We start from the raw sequence: 15,309 nt of genomic DNA, 5'->3' as shown, positions 1-15,309 counted from the left end.
AACATGGCTGTCTCTGGAGAATGTCATTCTAAGTGAAGTAAGCCAGAAAGAGAAAGAAAAATACCAATTGAGATCGCTCATATGTGGAATCTAAAAAGAAAAGAAAAGAAAAAGATAAACGAACATAAATACAAAACAGAAACAGACTCATAGACAGAGAATACAAACTTGTGATTGCCAGGGGGAAGGGGGGTGGGAAGGGACAGACTGAGAGTTTGAAATTTGTAGATACTGACAGGTATACATAGAACAGATAAACAAGATTATACTGTACAGCACAGGGAAATATGTACAAGACCTTGTGGTAGCTCACAGTGAAAAAGAATGTGACAATGAATACATGTATGTTCATGTATAACTGAAAAAGTGTGCTGTACATTAGAAATTGACACAACACTGTAAACTGACTATAACTCAATAAAAAAAAAAAAAGTCAATCAAAACCAACCCAATGCTGTGAGAATGTTTCTGTTCTTTGGAGTGTGAGTAACTAAGGAGAATTTGAATGAAAACAGATTTGAAATCCTGTAAACATTTCTAAATGATGCACAGCATTTATTCAGATCACTTAATAAAAATACAACACGTGAATATGATACATTATAATTTACAAAGTCCTTTTTACACCTTATCATAATTAATGACAATCAGGCATAATTACTTCATTAAGGGTTTACTATATGCCAAGAATGTTACTAAGCACTTTATGTGAATTAATTCATTTAATTATAAAATCTTGTGAGGGAGGGATTTTTTTTTTAACCCTATCAACTTTTCAGATAAGAACACTGGATCTGGGAGAGAATCTCACTTGAATCTTGAAATCTGGAGGGCAGGGCCATCTGACTCCAAACCTCTTTAATCTCCATGCCAGCGTTTCCCAAACATTACAATGCCTCTCTTCTCCTTTATTCTGTTTCATTTTTATTTAAATGCTGAATGAGACCCACTAAACTAATTTCATGACCCGCTAATTTGATTCGCTGTTTGAAAAATTCTGCCCTAAGCAATACACTTAATTAGAGAGATGTTGAGAGTTTAGGAGATGCTTTTATATGTCGATACCTCATTTTATTCTCAGAGTGCTGCTTTGAAGAGGATCAAGTAGATAGGAAAACTGAAGGTTCAGTGCCGTAACTAGGGACCCTCGCGTATCGCAGAATTAGGGCTTAACTCCAGCGCTCTGGCTCAGAATTTCCCCTTTCTCCTCCTCCCCTCTATCTCTGGTGTGCTGGTCTCAGGCAGGGTCCTCTCTCATCCGGGCCAGTACAGTCTTCTCCAGGGGGTCTCTGGCTTGTCTCCTCCCCGAGAGCCCAGTCTGCACAGAACAGCCTCGGGGATCCTTGCAAAACTGAGTTAAGTTATGCCACTGCTCTGGTCAAGTCCCTTCCACTGGTGCAGATGGAGCATGTCCTAGAAGGTACAGGTGACCTGGCTCACAGCCACACATACACACACATATATGCACATGCATGCATACACATACTTACACGCAATACAGAAACACACATGCAAATATATGCACATGCACACGTGCAAATGTGTGCACACATACACATACATGTGCACACATACACAGACAACACAAACGTGCACATGCCCACATACCCAAACATAACACACACGTGCAAACACATATACACAGACACAAACACACAAATGTGCACTCTGACCTTTCATTTTAAAGATAAAAGAAATAGTTTCAGCGCCTGATTCAAATTTTAGTGTACCCTTGCTGTTCCATCTCCTAAGACGAACACTCCCGACCCTGAACCAACATACTCCCTTTAACACGCCAAGAGCAGAGTGTGAAATACAGATTTCCCTTCCACAGCAGGCTTGCTTTCTCCAAACCCTTCCTTGCGAAGTTCCCCTTTCCCTCTGCAGTCTGCTTCTCTTTCCCAATTACTCGCCACCAGACGCCTGTATTACGGTTTCCTCTAACAGCAGGAACAAGGCACCTTCTTCACCTTTAGTGGAACAGAAATTCCCCTGATTGGTGCAGACACACGCAGAACTAGATCCCGCACATCACAGCCCCGGCGCGTGGGTGGGAACTCAGCGCCACAGTAGCAAATTGGACCTGACAATTTCACACCCTGCTCATTCATTTATTCATTCGTCCGTGTGTTCAAATGTGTCCCTCCCGGCGAGCTCCGAGGCTGTCAGAGTGGAGAGTTATATTCCGTCCCTGCCATCAGGAAGCCTACAGCCATGCTATCAAGGAAGACCAAACATTTACCCCAAGCACGTCTGAACAACCTCTGAAACGCCCAGTTCGCGCTAACAATGAGCACTAAGGTCCCACTATGCAACCTTTCAGCTTTAAGGGGAGATTATGTTTTTAACTGAAGCACAGTCAGCTACAGTGCGTCCATTTCTGGCGCCCAGCACGTTTCAGCCATACATACACATACATGTATTCGTTGTCATCTTCTTTTTCATGATAGGTTACTACAAGGTACTGAATCGAGTTCCCTGTGTTCTACAGTAGGAACTTGCGGTTCCTTTTGTGCATAGTAGCTAGTATCTGCAAATCCCAAACTCCCTGTTTATCCCTCCCCACCCCCTCACCCCCAGGAACCATAAGTTTGTTTTCTACGTCTGTGAGTCTGTTTAAAGGTAGATATTTTTTCAGGTTGATTACTAATGGAAATTCCTCAGGGATTTGCTGCAGTGACATACTGATTTTTTTTCCTTTCTATGAGAAAGGGTACAGCTGCTGCCTTAGAAGAGTGGGCTGGGCTGGTGGCTAAGACCACTGAAAGCACCCGGGGAGAGACAGCAACACCAGAGTCAGGGAAGGGGTGGGAAACGCAGGGGGCCAGGCTGTGGCCGAGGGAAGCAGTGACGTAAAGGTCAGGCTTGAGGCAGACGCTGCTGATATCAGGTGCTCACGCAGACCGCGCCTGGAACTGCACTAAACTATCATAAACCACTTGAAACTTAACACCTCCGTTTGTCTAAAGATACCAGAATCCAAGAGACATCATGGAGGTATCTCAGCATGTCTGAATTTGTGGAAGTAAACTAAAGAGACAGCAGTGTGCAGACCATTTCTAACACACTGCCTCAAGGTGCTTGTACTCTTCAGAGCCAAGAAAGATAATAAGAGCAAACAAAAAAGTGTCATGTCAGTGGGAGAGGCACTGTGGTGAAAAAGAGGCTGGTGGGGTGCAGGAGTGACTCTAAGTCGGTGGTCAAGGAAGACCCTACCGATAAATGAACGTTTGACCACAGACCTCCAGGAGGGGAGGGGCTACCACGTGGGCATCAGGTGTGCGGAGACAGGGGTGCAAAGGCTCTGAGATGGGGGCTGGCTCGTGCTAACTACAGCCGGGAAGCCAGTGTGGCTGGAGCCACTGGGGCCAAGGAGAGTCTTGGGTAATGAAGTCGGAGCAGTAATGGGGCCACGTCACTCAGGAGCCTGGATGCCCTTCATGGGGGCCTCCTCCTTCTCCTCTGAGGGAGATGAGAAGACTTGGGAAAGTTTTGGACAGTTAGGCACTTCTGCTGTGGGACACCCTGTGCACAAGGGCAGGGTGTTTTAAGCAGGAGGACAGACCCAGCCTCGGCTGGGGGGCGGTGTCACAGGGCACAGCAGGTCCTGCTTTAGCACAGCAAGACCACTGGCGACCTTCTCAGGAGCCGTCTGGGTGGAGAAGCCGGGGTGAAGGGGTTAGCTCGAGGGAGATGGAGAAGAGAAGGATTTGCAGGTTCCCATAAAGGGACACAGGAAAAGCTCCGCTAGAGAGAGACACAGAAATGGGGGGCAGCTGGAGGAGACAGAGGTTACAACACCTAACATGCAGACTTGGTATGGCACTGCCCTCATGGTTTCTGAACACTTCCCGACACGTAAGCTACAAACACAGATTCCAACGCCACCAACTCGGGCAGACTCATTCCGGGAGCACCCTCACCCCACGCGCGCCGGGCCCTCTCAGAGCCACACCATGGCTGTCGTTCCAGCGCGGAGAGCTTCTCCATGTTCCTGCAGCACGTGCCCTTCCCCTGGCAATGACTTAATCACCTCTAATAATGGGACACTGTCCACCTTTCCAAGGCCAAGAGCTGTGACAGCTGCAGTCACCCACTGTCCCAGGCGTCTGGCACAGAAATCATTTCTTGGCACGTACGTGTTGAAACTTCACAACCCTGGAGTTTGAGAGCAGCAGTGGGGCTACAAGTGCCAAGACAGTGGAGATGCACTAACAGAAAAGAAAGACAAGGATTCGCACTGGCTGGCCGTCCCTCGTGCCCTGCTAAGCCACAGCAATGAGGGTTAGAACCCATCTGGACTCGACTCCGAGGACTGAAGTGTTAAACGTTCTGCTGAAAGAGACAGCTGACTCTTTATCGAGATCGAGTCTAAATAATTCAGTGAATTCCCTGGCAATCTCTGCGGTCTTGGAGAAAAAGAAAGAAACACGGTGAAGGTCATCGTGGGCAACTCTCCAACTCAGACACAAAAAACGTGTTCTTCATTTTCACACGAGTTCAACCCAAAGTGAGAACCCAGAGCAAGAAGCTACTGAGCAATAAAAACTTACACACCAAAGCAGATAAGGAGAAAAGACTGTTTTGCAAGACTTCTGTTTTGCGTTTTTTTTTTTTTTGGATGCACCTCAAATATTTACACGTTTAGTCAAGAGGGGAAACACCGCCCCACAGAGTTCAACTGTGCTTTTCTTTCAAACACAAACTAATTGGTAGGCGTGACACACAAGACGAGGGCTTTGGGGGCAGAGCCTTGACAGGATTCTGCTGAGACAGAGAAGGCTAACCTGGTAAGTTACCAAAAACTGAACAGGAATTACGAGAGTTTCCTATAGCTCAAGGAGGGACGTACACAAAGTCTTGGGAAAGCGTGTGAGGGCACCATCCACGGAGAGCCGGGGGATTTTAGGGGGGTAGTTGGTGAGGGCGGAGTGCCCAGAAAATAGAGCTTAAGGCCAAACCTAGATAATAACATTTCACTAGGAGGTGGGATCGCAGCAGAAGTGTGGGAGAATGACAGCGAGGCAGGACATTTCGGATGACAGGCAAATACTTCGTGCGTAACGGAATCATCCATTTATGACTTTCATTTATGAGAAAGAAAACTAGACGCCGCAGGTGCTCAGCCCCACCGTGCAGCTCCGGACGCACTTTCAGGAGAGGGCCTGCCACCAACTGGCTCACGGAAGGGAGAGCCGGGGGAAATGCGTCTGCCACTCTCTCCTTTCTCCAACCCCTTACGGCAAGATGTGTCCCCAGCTTTTTTGTTTTCTTTTATGAGCCGGTCAGTCAGGTCTGGACCCAAGAGGAGGCACAGGAGAGGCTCAGAAACAAAGAGAGTACATGGTACCTACGGGTCCTAGAGACGGGAGGCCCCGGGGTGGTCAGGAGAGCGCTTAACCCATGGCCTTTAGTGGGGATTCCATGGGGAAAACCAGGCAGGGGAAGCAGCCTGGGGACCGACTTGTGGGAGTAATTCTGGCAGGCTCTGGGCTATACGGACAGCCCCGGTTGGCTGGTACCCGGCCCGGGGATGACTGAAGCCGGACGCCGGCCCCTGGGGTGCACGGGCCAGCGGGAGGAGCGTGGCTCTGGACGCGTTAGCTTGCCAAAGGCACGCTCCCGGCTGGGCCCTGGGGAGAGGCAGCTGGAAAGGTCTGAGCAGACGCCATCTGCCTGGGTGGGAAGCTGTGGTAAGAGGCACACTTCGGGGCGTGAGTCAGTAACTCGATGGAGATGAAGAGAAGCTAAGCAAAAGAGGAAATTAGGCGATTCTTAATTTTCAACAATGAAAAGTTACACAACCAATCATTGTAAGCAGAGTCGACTACTTGGCTCAACAAGGAAATCCATGTGCATAGAAAGAACAATGAAAATTCTGGATACGAACGTTTACCAAAAAAATCTAATAACACTCAGAAAATACAACACATCCGCCAGTTACAGTTAAACCTCCCCCACTGGCAGCCTGTCCACCGGAGAACTTGGCCAGCCCCAGGGAAGGCGGGTCCCACACCCTTTACTGTGGCGCTCCCTCAAGGAAAGGGTCAGAGAAGCCAAATGTTCCAGCCAGGAATGCCACTCCCTTCGCCTGCTCCTCCGAAGAAACGAGAAGCCCAAGCTGGTCAGCTGCTTCCCACGGGAGACATGCTTCTCCTTTGAGAACCAAGACCCCCCTCACCTGGAGGAGCCGTGGTTCAACCTGGAGGAGAAACGGGAAGCACTAACTAATCCAAGGGGGGGGGAGTCACTGGGAGCGACAACAGGACACACAGGGTCAGGAAGGAGGTCCTTCTACCTAACAGGACCTGGCGCCATGTGCGGCCGTGGACTCGGTGCCTAGACTGAGGACTGTCCCAGAGGGCGGTGCCTCCTCCCTACAGAGCATGTCCCCAGCTCACCTCTGGCTGAGCTCCCCACCTGGTCTGCAGCTCCTGTGTGGTGGGACACACACGAGGTCTCGTGAAGTCCGTGCCCGGAGCCCAGCGTGATGTCTCCCTTGCCTTAAACTGGTCTCCTGGTCTGAGGCAATAACACGTCAGATAGGATGCTGGTAGAGGAGGCTCTTTATAAATCTTTGGGTAGTGCTACCTCCAGATACATCCCCAGCAGTGAGGGCAATTTAACACCTAAAATAGGTAAGAATCCTGCTAAAGACAAATGACTACCCCCAACCAACGTGGAGTGCGCTGACTAGACAGCCCACCTGCCAGTGAGAGGCTGGAAGGCCCCCCTAAGCGAGGACGCCATCGCCAAGGCTCAGCACTTCCAGAAGGACGTGCGGCAGTGCCATCGGTCTTGGTGAGAGAAGCCATACATGGTATCCTTCCCTGCTGCCCTCCTAAGGCCACTCTGGGCTGGGTCCTAATGCACAGCCTCGGGGAGGCCGAGGAGAAGGGCTGACCTCTAAAGTCCATGCACCTCATCCCCGCTCCCAAGAGCCCACCCACGTATCTCTTCCCAGACATGTGTGTCCTCAGTGTGCCAAATATGTCCCTTCCAGGCTCCTGAATAACGAGCCCATTTGCTGCTGCCCAGGAGTCAATAGATGTGTGTCCATCAGATCACCCTTCCCTTTATAGAAACAAATAACTGAAAAGATGTCCCTTGACCACTGTCATCCCTAAGCTGGGGACACAATGTGCCAGCAGGAGAAGCTAAGTAAACGTATGGGCTGAATTATGTCCCTCCGAAAAACATATGGGCAAATCCTAACCCCCGGCACCTAGGAAGGTGACCTTACTTAGAAATAGGGTCTTGGAAGATGACATCAAGTGAAGATGAGGTCGTAGAGTGGATCCCAATGCAAGATGATGGGTGTCCTTATAAGAGGGAGAAATTTGGAAAGAGACAGACACACAGAGGGGAGGTGAGGCACAGACACTCAGGGAGATGTGACAGCGATGCATGCACAAGCCAAGGAATGCCAAGGGTCCCTAAGAAACACCAGAAGCCAGAAGAGGCAAGGAAGGACTGCCTCCTAGGTGGCCCTGCAGACACCTTGATTTTGGACCTCAGCCTCTGGAACCCTAAGCAAATAAATTTCCATTGTTTGAGGCCATCCTTTGTCACAGAAGGATGAAAACACAGACACATCATGCCAGCAGCTCACGCTCCAGACCCAAGTCCTCTGTGCCCTCAGGTGATCACAGGCGACCTTGTGGGTTTGAGCTGAAAGGGAGGGATCATTTTAAAGAGGGATTTGTGGGGACAGACTGGGATTTCAAAATTTGTAGATACTGACAGGCATATGCAGAATAGATAAACAAGATTGTGCTGTATAGCACAGGGAAATATATACAAGATCTTGTGGTAGCTCACAGAGAAAAAAAGTGACAACGAATATATGTGTATGTTCATGTATAACTGAAAAATTGTGCTCTACACTGGAATTTGACACAACATTGTAAAAATGACTATAACTCAATAAAAAAGTTAAAAAATAAAAATAAAAATAAAAAAATAAAGAGGGATTTTTAGCCCCACATCCTGCCTCCCGAACATGCTGAGGTTCAATGCTGAATGTGCCGCTTACATCACACACTGCAGAGCGGCCGTGCCCTCCCCACTGCCAGCTCACGGTGGTCAGCTTAGACCACAGAATTACTGGGGAGCAGTTCTTTTCCTCTGGGAGTATGGCGTTGCTTCTGATTTACGTCCCTGTGTGCAGGGGGAGGAGGAAAATCATCACAGGCGGGGCACGCAGCGTCACTGTATCTCTTGTAAGAAGGGAGAGGTTTTCACCAGGCTTCTGTAAGCTTCCGTTCCATGTGGGGGCAGAATCGTGGTTCAGGGGATCCCCTCACTTCAGTGACAGCTCAGGTACCATATCTAATAGCCCTCAAGATCTGACTATTTCTCCCTCCCTTAAAGTACACATTTCCTGGCAGATGGTCCTTGTGGCAGGATATGAGGAGTGGTCTTGAGGGGACACTGCGGAGGTTTCCCTCAAGGGGGCCTGACCTCCCCTTTGAAGTTGTCCCCTTCGGCGAGCTGACACTCACTAGGCTGAAGTCACGATTTTCCACTGCAGGGGCTGATGACAGTTTTCTGCTTGGCTCTTCTTCCGAATACACAAGCAGATCACCTCAGTCCCTCTGTTTCCTGCCTAAAAGCACCATGATCTCTTAGCCATTGTCTCAGATCCCGGTGGGTCGCGCACCTTGCCAGCCACTCCATCCCTGCAGACCATCATGGCAGGGCACTGACTCTGAAGGATAGAAGCTCCTGGTCTCCTATCCCACAGCTGCAGTCTCTAGTGAAGTCTGGAGAGGAGCCAGTGTGCAAAGGCTCAGGAAAGACACGAGACTGCCCAGATCTGAGGCAGAGTCCCTGACAGCTGCAGAAAGACGGGTATTTTAAGCACAGGAACAACTAGTACCAAATATTTCATCGTCTGCTGCCATGTGGTATGATGCAATGCTGCGTCAAAACCAGAGATCTTCAGGAAAGGTCTATGGGTTCTGCATCCAATTGCCAAATGTGGGAGTTTTTTCCCCTTACCTAGCAATTCTCTGATACCAGCCGAGTGTCCTACAGTTCAACTCAGTTCTGACACTGTCTACCCAGAGAGCGCATCAGACTCCAGAGATGACGGGCTCGGTCCCACAAGACTGCCCTCCACCTCAGACACCAACTGCATGTCCAGGTTGTCACCCGCACTTCAGACTGAATGGCTATAAACCAGAGATTCCCACGGCCCTCTTCCTTGGATTTGATTACTTTGATAGAACAGCTCCCAGACCCCAGGAGACCTGTTTACTCACTAGATTACCAGTTTACGACAAAGAATGGTGAAGGCAGGGGTCAACAGTCAGGTGCAGAGATGCCTGAGGAACTTCTGTCCTTGTGGAGTTCGGGCTCTGCCGTGGCGGCATGTGGAAGCCTTCCAGGTCCCCAGCCCGGAAGCCCTCTGAACCTTGTCCTTCAGGGTTTTCTGGAGGCTTCGTTACACAGGCATGATTGGTGACCGATTCCACCTCCAGCCCGTCTTCCCTCCCCGGAGGTCAGGAACGGGACTGAAAGCGTCAACCCTCTAACAAGGCTGGCTCCTCTGGCCACCAGCCCCACCCTTAGCTGACCTGGGCACTTTCTGAAAGTCACCCATGAACATAACAAAATACATTCCAAAGGATCTAGGGGCGCTGTACCAGCTACAGGGATGAAGACCAAGTCGATGTTTCTAATGATAAGTAACAGTACCCCACGGCCCGTGACGGCGCAATCACTGCACCGTGAGTGTGGCCTGACGTGGGCAATCGAGCCAGAAAACTGTCTCCACACCTAGGGGCGTGCGAGTCAGAGAGGTAAGAACACACACCAGGGGGGAGGGCTGGGGGTCCGGAGGTCAAGAGATCAAGGCGGGACGTCGTCACGGGAATATGCGCCCTCGGAAACTCAGAGAGCCTGGGGGGGCTTCGGGTGCAGTCGGGGTTGAAGGATGAAGACTCAGCCCAGCTCCAGCTAAACCTCACAGGGCACATGACACCTGCACGCACACGGATTTCACAGGGTCACCCCACGAGGACTTAGCCTGGCCCCTGCTGTGACTTGGAGGTGACCTGAGAAAACTGATTCTCATTTGGGCGTCAGTTACGCAAACGAGTTGTGAGAGAAATTATCTGGATGCCACTCAGACCTTCCTGTTCTGTCTGTGACTGCACTTCTGAATGAGAATCTGGGGAACTGCATTTAAATAAAGATTTTTAAAATACTGTAAAAGTCCACTTGCTATGTGGCCCCAGTCACGCCTCTCCAGAGCTAGTGAGACTCCCCTCCCGGTGGCGGGCAGCACACTTCCTGCCCCCGCACACTGCACTACAGGTATCATCCGGGTTTGAATTAACTGGTTCTTTTCAAAGAGCGGATCATTACCTTATCAGCTGCATTGCTATTAATGACATGATATTTTAATTTATTCTCTGCGACCACTCCAGGTACTGTAAGAACTAATTTTATCAAAGTTCAGCCCAAGCGAAAGGAAACACAGTTGCTGGTGACACTCTCTGTATTGAAGTGACTGGAGGTCTGTCTAAGAAGAGACATTTTAATGAACGCCATAAATGAGCTGACCTCACTTCTGATAAAAGCCCACATAATTTCAACGGGAAAAATTCCTAAGCTTGGCGAGTTGCCATTAAGGTAACTGTGCCTTGAGACAGGAAGTCCCCCTTTGCTCAGCCCCGCTAGCTGGATTCTGACAGCTTTCGCTTGTATTACACCTTCTAATTACTGCAAAGACGTTTCTCAGTGCCTCACATCACTCCCCAGCACACTTGGCTTAGTTATCTAAATGCCTGAAAGGGTCAAGAGCATTCTGGGTTCTTTCATTATTTTTCTTTGCATTATGACCACTTCTAAACTGGGAGAATAGGGTGGTCATAGGTCAACCAGCTCCTCACAAGACGTCCCCTCAGCGGCTACTGGGTAATCGCCAAGGCAGGCTTGCCGCATTCTTTGTCTAAATCCTCGGCAAAAGTTTCTGAATTTTAATTAACCTTCATGATTTTTATATTCACTACTGCCGCTTTTTACTATATGGATGCAGTTGACTTTGAGTGGATTTTTGTTTGTGGAAACTGACTGGCTTTCTCTTGTACATTTGAAGAGAAATTGGCAAGGTGATAAAAGAAGAGAAAAGATCAGCTGCGGCTTTGTGTTTTGCAAAGACACAGTGTCTCCTCCCTGCTATACTTTGCTGTCTTAAAGCAACCATGTTGTATGGATGAATTAGTGCCTGGAATCCTCTAGATTCAAACATAAACCAACATGGCTATGAATTTTTTTTGTAGATCCTGGGAAGTTCAGGAAACCAATAAACTTTAACCTGGATACAAGTTCAATCAACTCTTAAAATTATAGTGATGTAGAAGTCACACTATCACCACTCACTCAAGCGGTCAAATTTTCTCCTCCACGGAGAGCTCTTTTGCCTAACTGCAAATGGACACTTCTCTGAAAATAAGCGATTACTTTCACCTAATGGCCATGAAAAATAATCTGAAGTTAAGTCTTGGACATAGCGAAGCTATAATCATGTTTTGTGAGCCTCTAATCTCTGTGAAAACTGATAAAAAGGAACATTACAGAGTTAGAAAATAGGACAGTAATTTATAGTTCCCTATTTGATACTGAAATCTGAATTTACCTATTAAATTTAATAGCTCACCATCATCACTCTGAGCCTTAGAATAGAAGTCTAGAATCTATGAAAGTCCCATATTACTAACGTAATTGCTATAGCAGAATTTTTAAATAGCAATGAAATAAAATATTCATGTGTAGATAAATAATACTTAATAATATCCCTTAGGTTAATTAAAAATCCACTACCCATCTCTATATGGATCACAACAAAGAACAAAAGACAAAAAGAAAAACTTCTGAATAATTATAATCATGGCCACAAAAATATATGCACTAAAATTCATATACTTTGCTGATTGAGAAAGTTTTCACTTATAGACACTCACCGATTACCTAACGCACCGACCCAGAAATCTTCACCCCTAAGGCTGCCTTTAAAAATCCTTCCCTGAAAGCCACCAGGGAGTTCAGGTCTTCAGAATGAATGAAATGCCATTTTTAAAGTTAATGGATAAAAATATAAGGTGTAAAAATTGGAAATAGATAATATTATACAAATATAAACATATTAATATGCATATGTTGTTTATTAATGTAAATTATTTATATATAGTTTACTAATGCATAATTATATATAGATTATACTCTTGAAATATTTAAATACATATACCTTTTTAAAGCAAAAAGTACAATCTGTTTATGAGGCTTTAATTGTCTAGAAATGTAATAGATATTACAGCTGTAGCATAATGAATAATGGGTAGTAATAGGGAATGGGATAATATATCCAAAAAAGAGGTAAACAGAAAATAAACTGTGCAAAGGCACAGCTAAATCAACTAGAAAAGCGGACAAAATATCACAGATATTGGCAAGAGATAGTGCAGGGCTACACTCACTGAGGGAAGGAAAATAAACAAGCTGAGTCTTATGTTGATGCCAGTTTACTGTCCGGGAGGCAGTTTCCAGGTGAGAGTGAATAGGGGGGACACACAGAGTCAGGTGGAAAATTTGTAAAGCAAAGTAGAGAAGCACAGAGGGCTGCCTTTGGAGACAACTCGGTGCACGTAGAGGGGTCCTTGGCTCTCCGGCTGAGTTACAATGTGTACGTTTGAGCAGATAACATAGAAAATCTGAAAAGAACTGTAAGAAAGGGTTAGGATGAACAATTCCTAGAGCTCACACAGCACTCCAACCACAGGGGAAAACGTTGGTGAGGCCCAGTGCAGACTCTTCTTCAGGACATTGCCTTACGAGAGGGGCAAATCTGCTTATACAGAAGCCTGATCTGGACCCACCCGGAGAAAGATTAAGAGGAAGTCTTGAAAGGATTACAGCAACGTAAGCATGTGCTGGAACAAAAGATAACAGTATATTAAGGAAACAAAATCCAGCAACAAACAACATAAAATTTTGGATGTCTGGCATCCTGTCCAAATTTATGAGGCATGAAAAGAAGAAGAACATAACTCATAAACAGTAGTAAAGTCAGTCTATAGAAACAGGCCCATAAATGGCAGAGCTGATGGGTCCAGCAGACGATAAAACACAGCAATCAGAAATCGGCTCCACAGGCTTAAGAAGGTTAGGAAAAATATGAGTGTGGTGAGGAGACAAATAAAAGAAAAAGAAAAAGAAAAAAACCCAGAACTTCTAGATACTGAAAGTATAATATTAGGAATAGAAAATATACTGGCTGGGATGGACAGCAAATCATACCTTCCAGGATTAAAAACTAGTAAACTTCAAGACACAGCAATAGAAGATAATCAAAATAAAGCACAGAAAAGGAAAAAAAAGATTAAAAAATAGTAAACAGAGCATCAGAAAGTTAGTCGGCCACAGTATGCAGTCCAATATACATATAATTGAGTATAAAAAATATTACAAGTGTTTTAAGAAATAATGCCAACATTTTTCCAAATTTTATGTAACCCATAAATTCAAAGATTCAGAAAACCTTGACTTGAGTGAAACACTTCATTGTCCAGTATTGCTGGATATATGCAAACATTAATTGCATCTAATTGCTTAATAGAAGCTTGAATTACTAAGGAAATTATTTCTAATGTGTAACATGGGGATCCAAGGTCTCCGTTTCTACATGATGAGTTGATGATGGCAAAAAAAGGTTTTTTATTTGCTTTCTTCTTTCCACTCCTCTCCCCACTGGGTACCCAACATAATGCTTTATATAGAGTCAAATTTAATTAGTGAACTGAAAGAATATTCACTAAAACTATTCAAAATTTATGGTCTCATTTTTTATGAGTGGATAATGGTCAACATAATGCAAAAAAAAAAAAAGATTCAGTGCAATGCTTTATGATTTAATGTCCACATTCCTGATGAGTTTAGGAGAATCAAGGAGAGAATCAAGACAATGACCCAAAAAGCACCCGAGGAAACAGGAACCTGGTGATTCCCATCAGCCTGGCTATGATGTAGAGCTGTAGGGATCCCTTTGACACAGGTACAGTGGAAAGGGAGAGACGGAAAAGAGGCAGAGATAGAGACAGGCAGATAGACAGACATAGCTGTGGTCAGAAGGACACACTGTCCAGATTACATTAAAAGCTCTCAGAAAACATAATTAGGGTCTTTTTTTAGGGCTGTGATTTAACTGGATGACTAGAATTTGCTGAATAAGGTTAAAAAAGAAAGAAAACTGAAACAGGGAGAGAAGAGAAGAAATGATAAAGAAAAGCATTTCTTGTTCAAAGTTGCCTGTTAGGAAATAGGCATTTTCATATACAGAATGTGTCACGCAGGGCAGAGCTGTGCGTAACAGCAGAAGACTGGATGCAGTGCATCAGGAGACCAGCTCAAGCTAAAATAGGAAGCAGGAAGGAACACTATGCAGTTAAAAAAGGAATGAAGGAAGTCTTCACGTGCTGACGAAACAAAACGGGCGGAATTGTGTTTGTAGTACGTCGTCTCAAACCATGAAACGGGGAGATGACGCTACACCTTGTCATATCATTTTGAGTTTTTTAAACATGTGCACGCGCTGCCTACTCAAAACAACACATCACACGCGTGCACGCACACGCGCACACACAGTTCCCAGTTAAAAGGTGCCCCGCCCTGATCTCTGCGTTTGCTCTGTATGTGCCCCGTTCTCCACATTTCAACCCAAGTCATGGATACAAGACTCTGTTGAAGTTGTAAGACCACAGATTAGCGAGGCTCAGAGAACAGCAGGAAGTAAGTAATAACGGCGGACTCGGGGCACATTCCCTGGCTGTGCCCGGGAGCGCGCGCGGATGGAGCCGGCGACGGGTCCCGGCCTCCCTGCCGTCACCCCGCGCCGAGAGCGAGCCGCCTCTGCCGCCTGGTGTGGAAAACTGGCACCGCCAGCGCGGAGGCGGACCTTAGACACCGACGGGTCAGGCCGATGCTCTCCGACAGGGCGCAGAGCTTCTGCAGGAAGGGGTGCGATTCATCCAGAAGTCGAGGAGACCAAAGGAATGAGCATAACCAGTTGTTTGCACAGAAGGAAGAAAAACATTCAAGTGATGGCTGGCATGAATGGCTTTTTCCTTTTCTTTTTCATGTTGGGTTAACAGGTTGGTGGTTTACTATTTTTTTCTAATTTTTCTTCTTTGAATTTGTTACTGTACAGAAATGAACCCTAAGAAGAAATATGTGTACATGTAATTGTATAACATATGTATAATATATAATATATTACAGTGACAAAATGAGAAAATATTATGTGAA

This window comes from Vicugna pacos, chromosome 26, assembly GCF_048564905.1.
Source record: "Vicugna pacos chromosome 26, VicPac4, whole genome shotgun sequence".
Classification (NCBI taxonomy): domain Eukaryota; kingdom Metazoa; phylum Chordata; class Mammalia; order Artiodactyla; family Camelidae; genus Vicugna; species Vicugna pacos.
The sequence above is the reverse complement of the archived record's forward strand: the minus strand, read 5'-3'. Positions refer to the sequence as shown.